At 38.5% G+C, this 17,265-nt stretch overlaps 1 long non-coding RNA gene across 1 annotated transcript; it reads left to right on the forward strand.

Moving 5' to 3' along the window:
* The first annotated feature begins 9,490 nt into the window (after positions 1-9,490).
* On the forward strand, positions 9,491-10,160 carry LOC130462444 (uncharacterized). Its single transcript, XR_008922665.1, has 2 exons — positions 9,491-9,592; positions 9,688-10,160. It is a non-coding gene; the product is annotated as an uncharacterized lncRNA (long non-coding RNA).
* The last annotated feature ends 7,105 nt before the right edge of the window (positions 10,161-17,265 follow it).

Here is a 17,265-nt window from a genome sequence, read left to right on the forward strand (position 1 = left end):
ATGTCAGCATAAAGATAATCCATAAATCATACCATAAAGACATAGTTCTTTAATTGAAACTTTCACATTCATCATAAGCATAACATTCATACCATAATCATTTGATCTAATACACGAGCATAGTTGATTCATAACACGTTTACATAAAACATCGTGATTCGTGCATTATATTATTCTTAGGTGACTATTTGGACATATTGCGTTTTCGTTTGTTCTAGAGCTTCTTTGCTGCAGGAATCTTGTCGTTGACTTTCTTTATTCGATTCGTTTTGATTTCGATCTCCGATCTTTTCTTCTACGTTGGATAACTTCGTTGACTACGTTCGTTGCGGGGGTTTGAGTCCAATCACGTGACTAGAAATATATCGTTAGACATACGACTTCGTTACTCATCCTTAATATTTTAAGTCAGTAAATCTCGTATTTTGCAGATAATGCCAAGCCATCAAGCGTGCCTAGCTCCTAGAGAACTTAGTTCAGACTACCTGGTTCCATAGACATGTCATTTTTTCGACTTTCTATTCTCAATTCCATTGCATTCCTCAATCATTCATAATTCTCTTTGATTCCATAACATTCATTGATATCATCAACCTAATAGACAAACTAATTCTCAATAACTTATTTTGGTAAGGTCCTCAAAACTTTATATGCAAACCCACTTTCATATTTTCACCATAAATCATGGTCGATTTCACATAATATTCTTGCATAACTTTTAAAATTTCTAGCTTAGCTTCCTTAATAGAGGCATATCAATCATCATTTAGATAGTAGACTTTTGTACTTATTACCACCAAAATATTCACCATGAATAACACAAGAAGATAACCCTAAAATCAATTTCATTCTTAACTTGAACACTTTAAACCTAGAAAACCTTTACTTAATTAATGATCCACCACTCGTGAAATACAACCTTATGCTCGTTTGGTACTTAAACATTTATACTATCCTTAAATATTTCATAACCATAAAAGTTCCTCAAAACAATTCATATCCACAAATTCCTTGAGTTCGCATCGTGCTTAACCTAACTTCTTCCAAGAAAACAGTAAGGCTTAAACTTTGCCTAGTCTGTCTAGGGTAGGAAATTCGATAAACATGAAATCAAGGGAAGTTCGGTTCCAGAGTGAGAGAGATAAATTAAAATAATATCAACATTGGCGTCATCTTCGTCTTTCATCATGTAAGCTCTTACGTATGTTGGTGGTCGTGATAGAATATGATTAACCTTAGCATCGTTGCTCCGTTCTTGATCGGTCGAGGTTGCTCCTCCTGGATTCGTGAAAGGTGGTTTAGGACAGTCTCTGACGAAATGATCTTTCCTCCACATCGATAACACGTATTCGTTTCTGCACGATACTTGCTTCTTATTCGTCGGGTATTGCAAATTTTCGAATAGTTGATCTATCTGGTTGATCCATTATTCAAGTTCCATCGAATCGGGCTGGTCGTCATAGATTGGTGGATTCGAGGGTGAAATTTTCTTCAATAGGGACGCATTTTCGTACATTTTAGTGTCTTTCATTTGCCGAAAATCTTTGACTAATTTAGTTAACATCGTACTTGCCGTTCCTAATCGTTCCATCATCTCTTGTGGTCTTCCATAGATTGGTCGTCATAAATATCATCATGGAAAGCATCATTGTAGACGACATCATCGTGAATGTTGCGCTTGTGAGCTTCGTTCGTGGCATCATTAGTAACCTCGATAGTCGATATTTCGCATAACATATTCAATCAAGAAAACATAAATAACAGAAGAATAAATCCCTTTAATCCCGTTCCTACACTCACACTCATTCCATTTTAACTTGACTTGATTTTAACATATTCTTTTTAACTTATTCCTTAAAACTCTTTGCTTAAAGCCTATTGAATTCTATTACGTGCAAAACCCGTAAGGTTTAGCACTTATGATCCAGAACCTTGGCTCTGAATACCAAATTGTAACGCGCCGACTTCTAAACACCATTAATTAGGTTGATTATCTTTAATTAGTAGCGTAAATCCTAATTTAGTTGGAGCGTTACATGCCGTATCTCCCTCGCGGAAATACAAGGCGACAAAATACTTCTTAAATTACTAAATAAACTTTAATAATACATACTCCTAACATTGATTAAATATTAATATAAAAGTCTAACTCAATTCTTGCAATTAAACTAGAGTTTAATTAATACATCTATTATTACTAGTGAGACATAGTTATCTTAACTAAACAACGATCGTGAATTTGATGGTTGCATCCTCACTCTAAGGCATCCCATGATCTTCTTTGTACCTAAAACAAAAGCAACATCGTGAGCCGAGGCCCAGTAACATACTACCCTAACAACGTAAATTCATTTCAATTCATTTTATTTACTTTGCAATCAGGGAGAATAGAATATTGTAAATCACTTTCATAAACTCATTATAATAAAACATCATTTATAACTTGAAACTTTAATAGTTCCCATTATCTTTCATAAAACCTTCATTTTACTTGGTAACTGACAAGTTAGCCTTGCGGGACGTCTCCCACCTTGCGATAGTCCTCAAGGAGGACTCTCCCTTGTTGGACATACGCCCGTACCTAAATAGTTTCTCTTTTAGCTTGCGGTAACCCTCAAGGAGCACTCTCCCTTGTTGGGTATCCCGCGGTACGGCGGTACGTGCACGACCTAAAAATAGTAACCCCACTAACTGCCAGAACCGGTTACACTTTTATTTATCATGTTCCATATCTTTTTATAACTCATAGACATCGTTCTATAAAATCATACATAAACATGATTGAATATAATCATCATAAAACATACTTTATAAACACATTTCATATCCCACAACCCAATAACACATTTTTATAAACATATTTCATAAACTCATAAAACACATTTAATAAGGGGATTGTGGGTGTTAGCAATAGATGTTACCTCAACCGTAGTTTATATTCCCTGTTCGATGGACCGATCTTCCTGAGCTCCGAAGTTTGATTTCTTTAAAGAAAATTATTGAAATAATAAATAAAAATGTAAATAAAATAAAAGCTATTGTTCTTTAAAACCATATTCCTATTTAAATGAAATATATTACTAAAATTAATTATTTGAAATAAAATTATACGTAAATACTGAATTTTGTTTCAAAAAATTTATTTAGCATTAACATTGGTATAAAAAGTAAGAGTTTAGTTACATGAAATTTGATTTAAAGCTTACCTAAAATAGGTAGTGGGCTAGTGGGCCATCAAATAAGTAGAATGGGCTGCTTTGAATTAGGAAACCAAAGTTCCAACCAAATTGGAATTTGGTTCCTGATTATTTCAACGTGACGTGAAGCAAGGAGAAGAACAAGAGGAAGTGCAGCCGTGTAGTGGTGCGCGACTGGGTGGTTGGTCGGCGGTTCGATACCGGAGGAGGGAGGCGCGGAAGAGGCGACGCGACAGCAGGAAGGAGGAAGGGGAGGTGGAGCGTCGCGACAGCACGACGGTACTGGTGGCTGGGCTGGAAGGCAGGGGAGGTCGAGCGAGGGGGAAGAGAACGGCGAGGGGTGTGGGGGTGGTGGTCGGCTGAAGGTGGCCGAGACCTGGGCGGCACGAAACTGGAAGGTGAACTCCGACAGAGGGCGTGAGGTGGTTGTTTTCAGGTGGTGGTTTGATGGGGGTTGTGGTGGTGGTGCTCGAAAAACAGGGGAAGGGAGGCCATAGGAGATTGTGAAGTAAGTATATAAACTCAACTGATTTTTCTTTAGAAACTGATTGTTGTGAATATTGGAAGCAGATTATGGCACTATTTATAGAGATATGTAATCCCTATTGACATCATAGATGAACTCATTGTGGAAGTAGAGTGAGGAAGAAGCTAAAGTGCTTGGAGACCAAGGAAATGAACCTAGACTGAATAAGGGAGGAAGAGCAGTCAAGAGAGTAAGAAAATATTTCTGCCCATTGACTGTAATTGACGCGTGAGAAAGAAGAAGAGGAGTATGGATTTTGCTCTCTTGGGTGAGCAAGGGCATTTTCGTAATTTCACATGGTTGACTAAAATTCAGAAATTCTGTTTCTATTTTCGGAAATTACTAAAAATAGAAATGTTTAATTAAAACAAAGTCTCGTAAAATATATCGTTAACGAAAAATAAATAAATTTTCGTTTATAAATTTATCGTTTAAAATAAATCGTAAAAACGTCTAAAATAACGAAATTTTTAAATTATTTCTAATAATTAAAACGAAATTACGTTAATAAAATATTATTAATTTTAATAAATCGAGTTTAAAAATTTCGGGGTATTACATTCTTACCCCCTTAGAAAAAGTTTCGTCCTCGAAACTTTGAATTGATTGTTGAAAGTCGAAAATATTTGAATAAAAGTATGATATTTTATTTTAAAACCAAGATCTCACAATTTCATTCCAATTCCGACAATGTCTAGTTTTCATTCCACCATCTTCTTTAATGACTCCGCTTCAACTCGAGACCTAGAATCGAAGAGTAAAGAATACAAAAGGGGCAAAATTATATGTTGATCTTAATCGTCATTAAGGTCAATTATATTCCGCCATCGTCTTTTGTATCTCTACTTTACTTCATAAAATAGGATCGAGGAGCAAAGAACATAAAAGGGCAAACTTGTTAGCGTAGACTAGGCTCCCATTTTTCTTTGTGAGGTCTCGTTTGAAAATATTTTCTACCAAAAGTAGTAATGTTTTTAATACAAAATTATAATTCTGAAGATAGATATAATGAAAATAAATATTTACCTAACAATTATAATAGTCAAATAATTTGCAAAAGTCATTTGTTATAATAATCTCGTACTCTGAGCTCAGGAGAACTTCCATCGAAAACGGTGTCCATGTATAACGATTTATTATTACAAATACAATCATGTCAGCATAAAGATAATCCATAAATCATACCATAAAGACATAGTTCTTTAATTGAAACTTTCACATTCATCATAAGCATAACATTCATACCATAATCATTTGATCTAATACACGAGCATAGTTGATTCATAACACGTTTACATAAAACATCGTGATTCGTGCATTATATTATTCTTAGGTGACTATTTGGACATATTGCGTTTTCGTTTGTTCTAGAGCTTCTTTGCTGCAGGAATCTTGTCGTTGACTTTCTTTATTCGATTCGTTTTGATTTCGATCTCCGATCTTTTCTTCTACGTTGGATAACTTCGTTGACTACGTTCGTTGCGGGGGTTTGAGTCCAATCACGTGACTAGAAATATATCGTTAGACATACGACTTCGTTACTCATCCTTAATATTTTAAGTCAGTAAATCTCGTATTTTGCAGATAATGCCAAGCCATCAAGCGTGCCTAGCTCCTAGAGAACTTAGTTCAGACTACCTGGTTCCATAGACATGTCATTTTTTCGACTTTCTATTCTCAATTCCATTGCATTCCTCAATCATTCATAATTCTCTTTGATTCCATAACATTCATTGATATCATCAACCTAATAGACAAACTAATTCTCAATAACTTATTTTGGTAAGGTCCTCAAAACTTTATATGCAAACCCACTTTCATATTTTCACCATAAATCATGGTCGATTTCACATAATATTCTTGCATAACTTTTAAAATTTCTAGCTTAGCTTCCTTAATAGAGGCATATCAATCATCATTTAGATAGTAGACTTTTGTACTTATTACCACCAAAATATTCACCATGAATAACACAGGAAGATAACCCTAAAATCAATTTCATTCTTAACTTGAACACTTTAAACCTAGAAAACCTTTACTTAATTAATGATCCACCACTCGTGAAATACAACCTTATGCTCGTTTGGTACTTAAACATTTATACTATCCTTAAATATTTCATAACCATAAAAGTTCCTCAAAACAATTCATATCCACAAATTCCTTGAGTTCGCATCGTGCTTAACCTAACTTCTTCCAAGAAAACAGTAAGGCTTAAACTTTGCCTAGTCTGTCTAGGGTAGGAAATTCGATAAACATGAAATCAAGGGAAGTTCGGTTCCAGAGTGAGAGAGATAAATTAAAATAATATCAACATTGGCGTCATCTTCGTCTTTCATCATGTAAGCTCTTACGTATGTTGGTGGTCGTGATAGAATATGATTAACCTTAGCATCGTTGCTCCGTTCTTGATCGGTCGAGGTTGCTCCTCCTGGATTCGTGAAAGGTGGTTTAGGACAGTCTCTGACGAAATGATCTTTCCTCCACATCGATAACACGTATTCGTTTCTGCACGATACTTGCTTCTTATTCGTCGGGTATTGCAAATTTTCGAATAGTTGATCTATCTGGTTGATCCATTATTCAAGTTCCATCGAATCGGGCTGGTCGTCATAGATTGGTGGATTCGAGGGTGAAATTTTCTTCAATAGGGACGCATTTTCGTACATTTTAGTGTCTTTCGTTTGCCGAAAATCTTTGACTAATTTAGTTAACATCGTACTTGCCGTTCCTAATCGTTCCATCATCTCTTGTGGTCTTCCATAGATTGGTCGTCATAAATATCATCATGGAAAGCATCATTGTAGACGACATCATCGTGAATGTTGCGCTTGTGAGCTTCGTTCGTGGCATCATTAGTAACCTCGATAGTCGATATTTCGCATAACATATTCAATCAAGAAAACATAAATAACAGAAGAATAAATCCCTTTAATCCCGTTCCTACACTCACACTCATTCCATTTTAACTTGACTTGATTTTAACATATTCTTTTTAATTTATTCCTTAAAACTCTTTGCTTAAAGCCTATTGAATTCTATTACGTGCAAAACCCGTAAGGTTTAGCACTTATGATCCAGAACCTTGGCTCTGAATACCAAATTGTAACGCGCCGACTTCTAAACACCATTAATTAGGTTGATTATCTTTAATTAGCAGCGGAAATCCTAATTTAGTTGGAGCGTTACATGCCGTATCTCCCTCGCGGAAATACAAGGCGACAAAATACTTCTTAAATTACTAAATAAACTTTAATAATACATACTCCTAACATTGATTAAATATTAATATAAAAGTCTAACTCAATTCTTGCAATTAAACTAGAGTTTAATTAATACATCTATTATTACTAGTGAGACATAGTTATCTTAACTAAACAACGATCGTGAATTTGATGGTTGCATCCTCACTCTAAGGCATCCCATGATCTTCTTTGTACCTAAAACAAAAGCAACATCGTGAGCCGAGGCCCAGTAACATACTACCCTAACAACGTAAATTCATTTCAATTCATTTTATTTACTTTGCAATCAGGGAGAATAGAATATTGTAAATCACTTTCATAAACTCATTATAATAAAACATCATTTATAACTTGAAACTTTAATAGTTCCCATTATCTTTCATAAAACCTTCATTTTACTTGGTAACTGACAAGTTAGCCTTGCGGGACGTCTCCCACCTTGCGATAGTCCTCAAGGAGGACTCTCCCTTGTTGGACATACGCCCGTACCTAAATAGTTTCTCTTTTAGCTTGCGGTAACCCTCAAGGAGCACTCTCCCTTGTTGGGTATCCCGCGGTACGGCGGTACGTGCACGACCTAAAAATAATAACCCCACTAACTGCCAGAACCGGTTACACTTTTATTTATCATGTTCCATATCTTTTTATAACTCATAGACATCGTTCTATAAAATCATACATAAACATGATTGAATATAATCATCATAAAACATACTTTATAAACACATTTCATATCCCACAACCCAATAACTCATTTTTATAAACATATTTCATAAACTCATAAAACACATTTAATAAGGGGACTGTGGGTGTTAGCAATAGATGTTACCTCAACCGTAGTTTATATTCCCTGTTCGATGGACCGATCTTCCTGAGCTCCGAAGTTTGATTTCTTTAAAGAAATGTATTGAATTAATAAATAAAAATGTAAATAAAATAAAAGCTATTGTTCTTTAAAACCATATTCCTATTTAAATGAACTATATTACTAAAATTAATCATTTGAAATAAAATTATACGTAAATACTGAATTTTGTTTCAAAAAATTTATTTAGCATTAACATTGGTATAAAAAGTAAGAGTTTAGTTACATGAAATTTGATTTAAAGCTTACCTAAAATAGGTAGTGGGCTAGTGGGCCATCAAATAAGTAGAATGGGCTGCTTTGAATTAGGAAACCAAAGTTCCAACCAAATTGGAATTTGGTTCCTGATTATTTCAACGTGACGTGAAGCAAGGAGAAGAACAAGAGGAAGTGCAGCCGTGTAGTGGTGCGCGACTGGGTGGTTGGTCGGCGGTTCGATACCGGAGGAGGGAGGCGCGGAAGAGGCGACGCGACAGCAGGAAGGAGGAAGGGGAGGTGGAGAGTCGCGACAGCACGACGGTACTGGTGGCTGGGCTGGAAGGCAGGGGAGGTCGAGCGAGGGGGAAGAGAACGGCGAGGGGTGTGGGGGTGGTGGTCGGCTGAAGGTGGCCGAGACCTGGGCGGCACGAAACTGGAAGGTGAACTCCGACAGAGGGCGTGAGGTGGTTGTTTTCAGGTGGTGGTTTGATGGGGGTTGTGGTGGTGGTGCTCGAAAAACAGGGGAAGGGAGGCCATAGGAGATTGTGAAGTAAGTATATAAACTCAACTGATTTTTCTTTAGAAACTGGTTGTTGTGAATATTGGAAGCAGATTATGGCACTATTTATAGAGATATGTAATCCCTATTGACATCATAGATGAACTCATTGTGGAAGTAGAGTGAGGAAGAAGCTAAAGTGCTTGGAGACCAAGGAAATGAACCTAGACTGAATAAGGGAGGAAGAGAAGTCAAGAGAGTAAGAAAATATTTCTGCCCATTGACTGTAATTGACGCGTGAGAAAGAAGAAGAGGAGTATGGATTTTGCTCTCTTGGGTGAGCAAGGGCATTTTCGTAATTTCACATGGTTGACTAAAATTCAGAAATTCTGTTTCTATTTTCGGAAATTACTAAAAATAGAAATGTTTAATTAAAACAAAGTCTCGTAAAATATATCGTTAACGAAAAATAAATAAATTTTCGTTTATAAATTTATCGTTTAAAATAAATCGTAAAAACGTCTAAAATAACGAAATTTTTAAATTATTTCTAATAATTAAAACGAAATTACGTTAATAAAATATTATTAATTTTAATAAATCGAGTTTAAAAATTTCGGGGTATTACAGAAACTAAGACTGTAATTGTCAAACGGAGGGAGTAGTACATCAGGGCTCACAACTTTGAAAGCACTATATATCAATTGTCTAAAATTAAATGGTACCTAACCTTACTAGCTATATATCCCCTTCTCCCTGGCCTCCCAAGTAACAAGAAACACCTACCAAAATTCATTGCTAAAACTATCCCAAGCTCATAATTAATTTGCCTATTAATATCATTTTAAAAACGGGATAGGTAAAAAATAAAAAGGAATATCATTATTTTCCCTAAAGTTTATCTATCAAATGAGTAGTATAAATAGATTAACCTTAGGGCTCAACTCTTCACCCCTTCCATCAATATTCAATACAATCAAAGTAAGTAGAAAAGAAAAAGCTAGAAAATGGCGAAACAGTCAAAGTTGGCTCTCTTGGCATTTCTGATGCTGGCTATAGCTGGTATATTTCTAGCTACTTAATTATTCTTATGCTTATGCTTGTGATTTGTAATCCGTATATATGATGTAATGATCTGATGTATATATAATATATAGGTGCGACGATGGGGACGATGCAAGCAAACAGTGAGACAAACCCTGAAGTCATGAAAGCATCCATAATACAAGAACTGGGAAAGGAACAAGTTGTTGCTGTTGCTGTTATTATAATTACCTGCAGGCAATATTGCATAACTTTAAAAAAGTAGGCTTGGAAGAAGCAAATCTGGCCATGGTTACTGAACAAAAGCCACTTAAATGCCAGAAAAAAGGAGGCATTTGTAATGCATTGGGTGGCTCTGATTGTTGTCCCGGACTTGGTTGTGTGCCGGGCTATCCAATTGGCACTGGTTATTGCTACTAAGAATTAAGAAATTAAAGGATATAATGTATGTATCCGACCTAGGCCGCCGCCTGGCCTGCTGTACGTTATTTCAAATTATGTATGTTATGTAACTGTGTTGTGTCATGTGCTATCATCGATGCTTATATAGTTATATAAACTTCAATAAATTGTTCACTTTCCTTTACTACTCATCTCCTCTCCTATCCTCATGCAAATGCAAATGCCAAAATCAAAACAGAAACGTGTGTTTTATGTATGTTTATCTTTTCTTTCTTTTATTCCACTTTTTTTACGGAGAATAACAAATATCATTAATAATCAGTTATACGACATCTAATTGATAAAATTTATTTGTATACCATAATCAGGAGGAGGATAAAATTTTTGAATTACAACTGAAATTCAAGTAAGAGCATGAAGCACAAAGTACATACCTTTATTTTTCAGAAACTCACCAAATGTTATAATTTTGAAAGGAAGTCTAACTTCGTTAGTTTTAATTAATGATACTTAAATTAACTTCTTATTAACCTCATCAACCCTAAACCAAACATAATTAACCATAAACTAAACCTAATTAAACATATACCCCACAACCACCCACCTAACCGTTCCTGAGCTCGTTGGTGCTAGTTGAACCCACCTGACCCATCGTCTCCCCACGCCCCTTCACACTCACCACCACTCACCCATGGTTTCAACACAAAAGATCTCTCTTCCATTTTGATAGAGATAGAAATCTACTAGGATTTAATCTCTTAGGATATTTGATGTATATTAGATTTCTAGTCATATTAGTGTTCATAATTCTAGTAGGACTCATATTGTAATCCCTATATATTTGATCAATGGAATTCACTCCAATTCAAAGAGTTTCTAATAATCTAGCTTGGTATCACAGCTTAGGATATAGATTTAGATTTCACAAAAATTATTTGTCGACCTTGGAAAAGTGTTCGCCCATCACCAACCTTCCCCCTTTTTTTTTCCCTAGCACATGTTTGTGCGTACACAATAGTCAACCATCACAAATAATTTCTCATAGTTTTGCCTAATTCAAATTAAAGTGCTACTTTTATTTTCTTGGGTTTTGTTTCTTTGCTTGACATTAATACGAGCAACATCCCTGAAAGACATGCCGCCTGGGATGCGGATCTCAAGAAGGTTATGAGTCTCATGCTAAACAACATCCCTGATGATTGGGCTACGAGGTTTGTAGCTTACGAACCTTTTATGCTCATCGAATCTGGGGGATATCTATCGTGGAAACACGGAGGACAGAGACCTAAATGTCCATGAGTTGATTGAATCAATGTCAGGCTTGAAGGTTAGTTCTCATAACAGATGTTTTAGGATGGAAGTCCAAGAAACACATGTTCAGGTCCTTCGTACTAAACAAAGGGTTGGTGTTCCACTAAGGTTTCATGTAGACCTTATGCTTTCATTATTTGAACGCTTAAGTCTACTAGGATCACCAATGAGCGAAAAGATGGAAGTCTCAATCTTACTCAATTCACTCCACAGTGGGTTTGGTCGCTTTAAGCAACTATACATGAGTGAACCAAGAGAAGAAACAGTTGAAGAGTTTGTTCACCTGGTCAAAAAGGCTGAGATAATACTCGACTGTGAAGCCAATGATTTACTCAAGGCTAAAGGGAGACCCTTCAAGAAAGGTGGAAAGTCTAAGGGCAATGCTGAGTCAGTTCCCAGAAAGAAGATAAAGCAGGACAAGTCCACATCAAGCTGTGTTTATTGTGATGGAATTGGCCATTACAAAACAGAATGTCCAAAGCTTAAGGAAGATCGGAAGAACGGAACGGTCGTTCCATTTTCAGGTATTTTTGTTATAGACTGTATACTTGCAAATTCAACTTCTTGGGTATTAGATACAGGTTGTGGCTCACAATTATGTTCCAATTCACAGGGACTAAGAAGAAGTAGAATATTAAGCAAGGGTGAAGTCGACCTACGAGTGGGAAATGGAGCAAGGCTTGCTGCATTAGCTGTAGGAACTTATTATTTGTCGTTGCCCTCTATACTAGTTTTGGAACTGGAAGAATGTTTCCATATTCCAAGTCTTACTAAAAACATCATTTATGTTTCTTGCTTAGTTGCTCGTTTTATTTTAAAGAGATGTTTTATGGATCTGCTAGATTAGTCAATGGACTTTATTTATTAGATCACGACAAACAAGTTTATAACATAAATAACAAAAAGGCCAAAAAGAATGATTCAGATCTCACATATCTGTGGCATTGTCGATTGGGCCATATTAACATGAAGCGCATAGAAAGACTTCAAAAGGAAGGAACTCTAGAACCATTTGACTTAGAGGATTATGGTAAGTGCGAATCATGTTTACTTGGAAAAATGACAAAGCAACCTTTCTCTAAAGTTGGAGAAAGAGAAACTGAACTATTGGGTTTAATCCATACAGATGTATGTGGACCAATGAGTACAAATGCTAGAAGTATCACTTTCACTGATGACTTCAGTAGATATGGTTATGTATACCTAATGAAGCATAAGTCTGAATCCTTTGACAAATTCAAGGAATTTCAAAATGAAGTAGAGAATCAGTTAAGCAAGAAGATTAAGGCACTGCGGTCTGATAGAGGCGGTGAATATCTGAGCTATGAATTTGTTGACCATCTGAAAGAATATGGAATTCTAACAGAATTGACTCCTCCCGGAACACCACAATGGAACAGTGTGTCAGAACGGAGGAACAGAACCTTCCTAGACATGGTTAGATCAATGATGGGTCAGGCCGAACTTCCAATAGAATTTTGGGGACATGCACTAAACACAACTGCACTCACACTAAATAGAGCTCCGTCTAAAGCTGTCGAAAAGAATCCATATGAGTTATGGTTTGGAAAGCCTCCAAATGTGTCTTTTCTTAAGATTTGGGGTTGTGGAGTATACGTCAAACGATTAATTTCAAACAAACTTCAACCAAAATCTGACAAATGTATCCTTGTGGGCTATCCAAAGGAAACGAAGGGGTATTACTTCTACAATACATCTGAGAACAAGGTGTTTATTGCTCGAGATGGTATCTTTTTGGAAAGAGATCACATTTCCAAAATGACAAGTGGGAGAAAAGTAGACCTCGAAGAAATTCGAGTCGAACAACAAACTCTAGAAAATGCTCTAGATGACATTCAGGTTGAAACTCAGAGATCTTTAGAAGTATCTGGTGAGAATCAAGAACCATCTAGAAATGTAACCCCGCGTAGATCGCAGAGATATAGGACTCAACCGGAAAGGTACTTAGGTATTTTGACGAACGAGAGCCATGAAGTTCTATTGCTAGAAAGCGATGAACCTGCGACTTACAAACAAGCTATGACGAGCCCTAGCTCCAAGCAATGGCAAGAAGCCATGCAATCTGAATTAGACTCCATGTCTGAAAACCAAGTTTGGGATTTGGTCGATTTGCCAGATGGCTACCAAGCCATAGGAAGCAAATGGGTTTTCAAACTGAAAAAGGACAAGGATGGGAAACTAGAAGTTTACAAAGCTAGATTGGTTGCAAAAGGTTACAGACAAGTCCACGGTGTGGATTACGATGAAACCTTTTCACCAGTTGCAATGCTAAAGTCTATTCGGATAATGTTAGCAATCGCTGCATATTACGATTACGAAATATTCCAGATGGATGTCAAAACCGCTTTCTTAAACGGCGTTTTAACAGAAACTGTGTTTATGACATAGCCTGAGGGTTTTGAGGATCCAAAAAATGCTAAAAAGGTATGCAAGCTTAAGAAATCCATTTACGGATTGAAGCAAGCATCTAGTAGCTGGTATATACGTTTTGATGAAGCAGTCAGTGACTTTGGCTTCGTCAAGAACGCAGACGAATCTTGTGTATACAAGAAGGTCAGTGGGAGCAAAACTGCTTTTCTAGTATTATATGTCGACGACATATTACTTATCGGAAATGGCATTCCTATGTTGAACTCTGTCAAGATTTAGCTTGGGAAATTTTTTTCGATGAAGGATCTAGGAGAAGCACAGTACATACTGGGCATCAAGATCTACAGAGATAGATCTAAGAAGATGATTAAGTCAAAGCACTTATATCAATAAGGTGCTTGAAAGGTTCAAGATGGCAGACTCCAAGCGAGGCTACCTACCCATGCCTCATGGAATGACTCTAAGCAAGACTCAGTGCCCAAAAACACTTGATGAGCGTAGACGAATGAGTGGGATTCCATACGCATCATTGATTGGTTCAATAATGTATTCTATGATATGTACACGCCCGGATGTTGCGTATGCACTCAGTCCTACGAGCAGATACCAGTCAGACCCAGGAGAGGCACATTGGACTGCTGCCAAGAATATTCTGAAGTACCTGAAAAGGCACAAAGATGACTTCCTGGTCTATGGTGGAGATGATGAATTAATTGTTAAAGGCTATACGGACGCAAGTTTCCAAACCGACAAAGATGATTTCAGATCACAGTCTGGGTTTGTCTTCTGCCTCAACGGAGGTGCAGTAAGCTGGAAAAGTGCTAAGCAGAGCACCATTGCGGATTCTACAACTGAAGCGGAGTACATTGTTGTACATGAAGCAGAAAAGGAAGCTATTTGGCTAAGGAAGTTCATAGGAGAACTTGGTGTAGTCCCCTCCATTAAAGGACCAATAGCCCTATACTGTGACAATAACGGAGCTATTGCACAGGCAAAGGAGCCTAGACACCACCAGAGAGTCAAGCATGTACTTCGTAGATTTCACCTTCTATGAGAGTTCGTTGAAAGAAAAGAAGTCTAGATTAGCAAGATTGGAACTGACGACAACATCTCAGATCCATTAACTAAACCTCAGTCGCAAGCGAAGCACAACTCGCACACTGCACTATGGGAATCAAGCATGTTGGAGAATGGCTTTTGCTGTGGGCAAAATTATCGTGCCTTCGTGTACCAATGAGGATGTGACACATGGCACGTATTACGCCCCGTAAGCAGGAACCATACGAAGTCTACTCCGGAGCATGGGTATCAATCTACGTACCTGCAATGTATATGTATTCGTATCTATGTATGTATAAATGTATGTATTGTACCTATACCTAAAAAGGGGCTTGAGTAGTAAGTATCCTACGGAGTATAAATAAGCACAATAGGCCCAAATAGCCCACTATTGTCTAAAAGGGCCAGTAAACTGTAAGAAGGAAGGACACGTGTCCTCCTCTCATACCTCAGCCAATCATGTAAAAGGAATATTAGGTTATTCCTACAAAAATCTAGTACTATAAATAGCCCCACTTCCCTAGAAAAAGGGGTCACAATCAATACAATCAAGAACATTTTACTGCTCTGCCTTCTCTCTACTTTCTCTCTTTAAAGATAGACTCTTGCTAAAACCTTAACTACCGGAAACCTCCAAGTCTAAATCTCCAGGAAAAACCCCACAACATTTGGCGTCGTCTGTGGGGAGGTACGGTAGTATGGAAGGACAACAGAAGGAGAACGATGCTGGGCGGCCTCTGAGGGTGGAGCGGCCACCGCTGGAAAGGGAAATGCCGAGAGAGTAGTAGTATACGCCGGCTCCGAGGATAACTGGAGAAGCCGCCCGGATTTTCGCAGCAGGGCACACACCTCGTCATGCCGCCGAGGTGGAAGTGCTCAGTGAGGAGGACGAGCAGGCTAATCGCACTCCCCCTGGTGGGCATCTAAATCCTCAAGCGGATACAGTAATGGAGGAGAATCCAGATCTGCCCGTGTCTGTGGGTGCTCTGCGGGCAATTCTGGCCGAGTTCCAAGCTGATATGGGCAAAACGGTCAACGCTGAGGTGCAGAAGAGCATGATGATTTACACCTCCACTGCAGCTGCCAATCATGGGAGACCGACGGATACCAGGCCATCCCTGTCCCTGCGGCCTCCCAACGTCTGGACCAGACAGACAGACAGGGATGTTAGGAGTCGGCTGCCAGCCAATCAGGCCGTGTCTTACCTGCCGCGCCGACTGCCTCAGCGACTGATCGGCGAAGCGTCTCGAGGACGAGAGCAGCCACATGCAGAGCAGGTGCCTGATTCTGAGTCTGAACTTTCGGACACCGGGTCAACCCCCGTCATGCCGGATAGACCTGTCCCTCACCCAACTTACACGCACTTGAGCCAAACGCGCCCAGGGGTCACTCGGCCAACTCTCCAAACTCGCCGACGAGAGTCTTCTCGGCGGGAACCCTACTCAAGGCGTCAGGATCCTGTGTATCACATTCAGGAGGGGGTGTCCAACATGGCCCTGGGACACTCCACCCCTTTTGAAGATAACATCATGAGAGCCCCAAGGGAGCCCAAAGTTAAGCCGCCCAACATTGATGCCTATGATGGGACCACAGATCCAGACATGCATCTCTTAGTTTACCGGCATCACATGTATGTCCAAGGAACAACTGACTCAACTTGCTGTAAGTATTTTCCAGGTACACTCAAAGGAGTAGCATCTAAGTGGTTTGAAAGGCTTCCAGCTGAAACTATTCGCTCTTTCTCAGAGCTCGAGTTATTATTTTCTACCCGGTTCATGGCTCACAAGGAAGAAAAGAAGACGAGTATGCATTTGAGTAGAATTCAGCAGGGGAAAGACGAGTCTCTGAGGAGCTATGTGAAGAGATTCAATTTAGAGGCCGGGCAAATTCCAGATTTGCCGGATGGTGTTGCATTTGATAACTTCATTAGAGGGCTTAAGAAAGGCTCCTTCAAATTTGATCTGGTAAAGAAAAGCGTCCGAACCATGGCAGAAGTGCTAGATGAGGCCGAGGCCTTCATCCACGCAACAGAAATTTGCAGTGTCCCGAAAGACCCAAGGGGAAGTGATACCGCTGAGCCGGCAGCAAAAAAGGAAAAATTTGAGAAGAAGAGCGGGCCTAATGGGACGTGGGCTATTGCAAAAGAATCAGAAAGGGCCCCCGGAGCGGCAGGCCAAAAGAGATCCAGAACTTATGACCGGGAGCGATTTGAGTATAACACAGACATGTACACAATTATGATGGACGTTGGGTCCAAGTATGAGATTGATCGTCCATTTCCCATGAAATCGCCACCAGAAAGCAGGGATCCCAAGCTGTATTGTCACTTTCATAGTGACATTGGACATGACACCAAAGAATGTAAGAGCCTAAAAAGGGCACTGGATGGCCTAGCTGCTAAGGGGTTCCTAAAGAGTTATATCAGCAGAAACACGGGAGGTTCTGGCAAGCCATTCTACAAAAAGAACAAATCACCCCCCTCGGAAGAAGATGGGAACCGTACTGACCCAGAGTGTGTGGCAGTCATC

Source organism: Spinacia oleracea, chromosome 6 (genome assembly GCF_020520425.1).
Source record: "Spinacia oleracea cultivar Varoflay chromosome 6, BTI_SOV_V1, whole genome shotgun sequence".
Taxonomy (NCBI): Eukaryota; Viridiplantae; Streptophyta; class Magnoliopsida; order Caryophyllales; family Amaranthaceae; genus Spinacia; species Spinacia oleracea.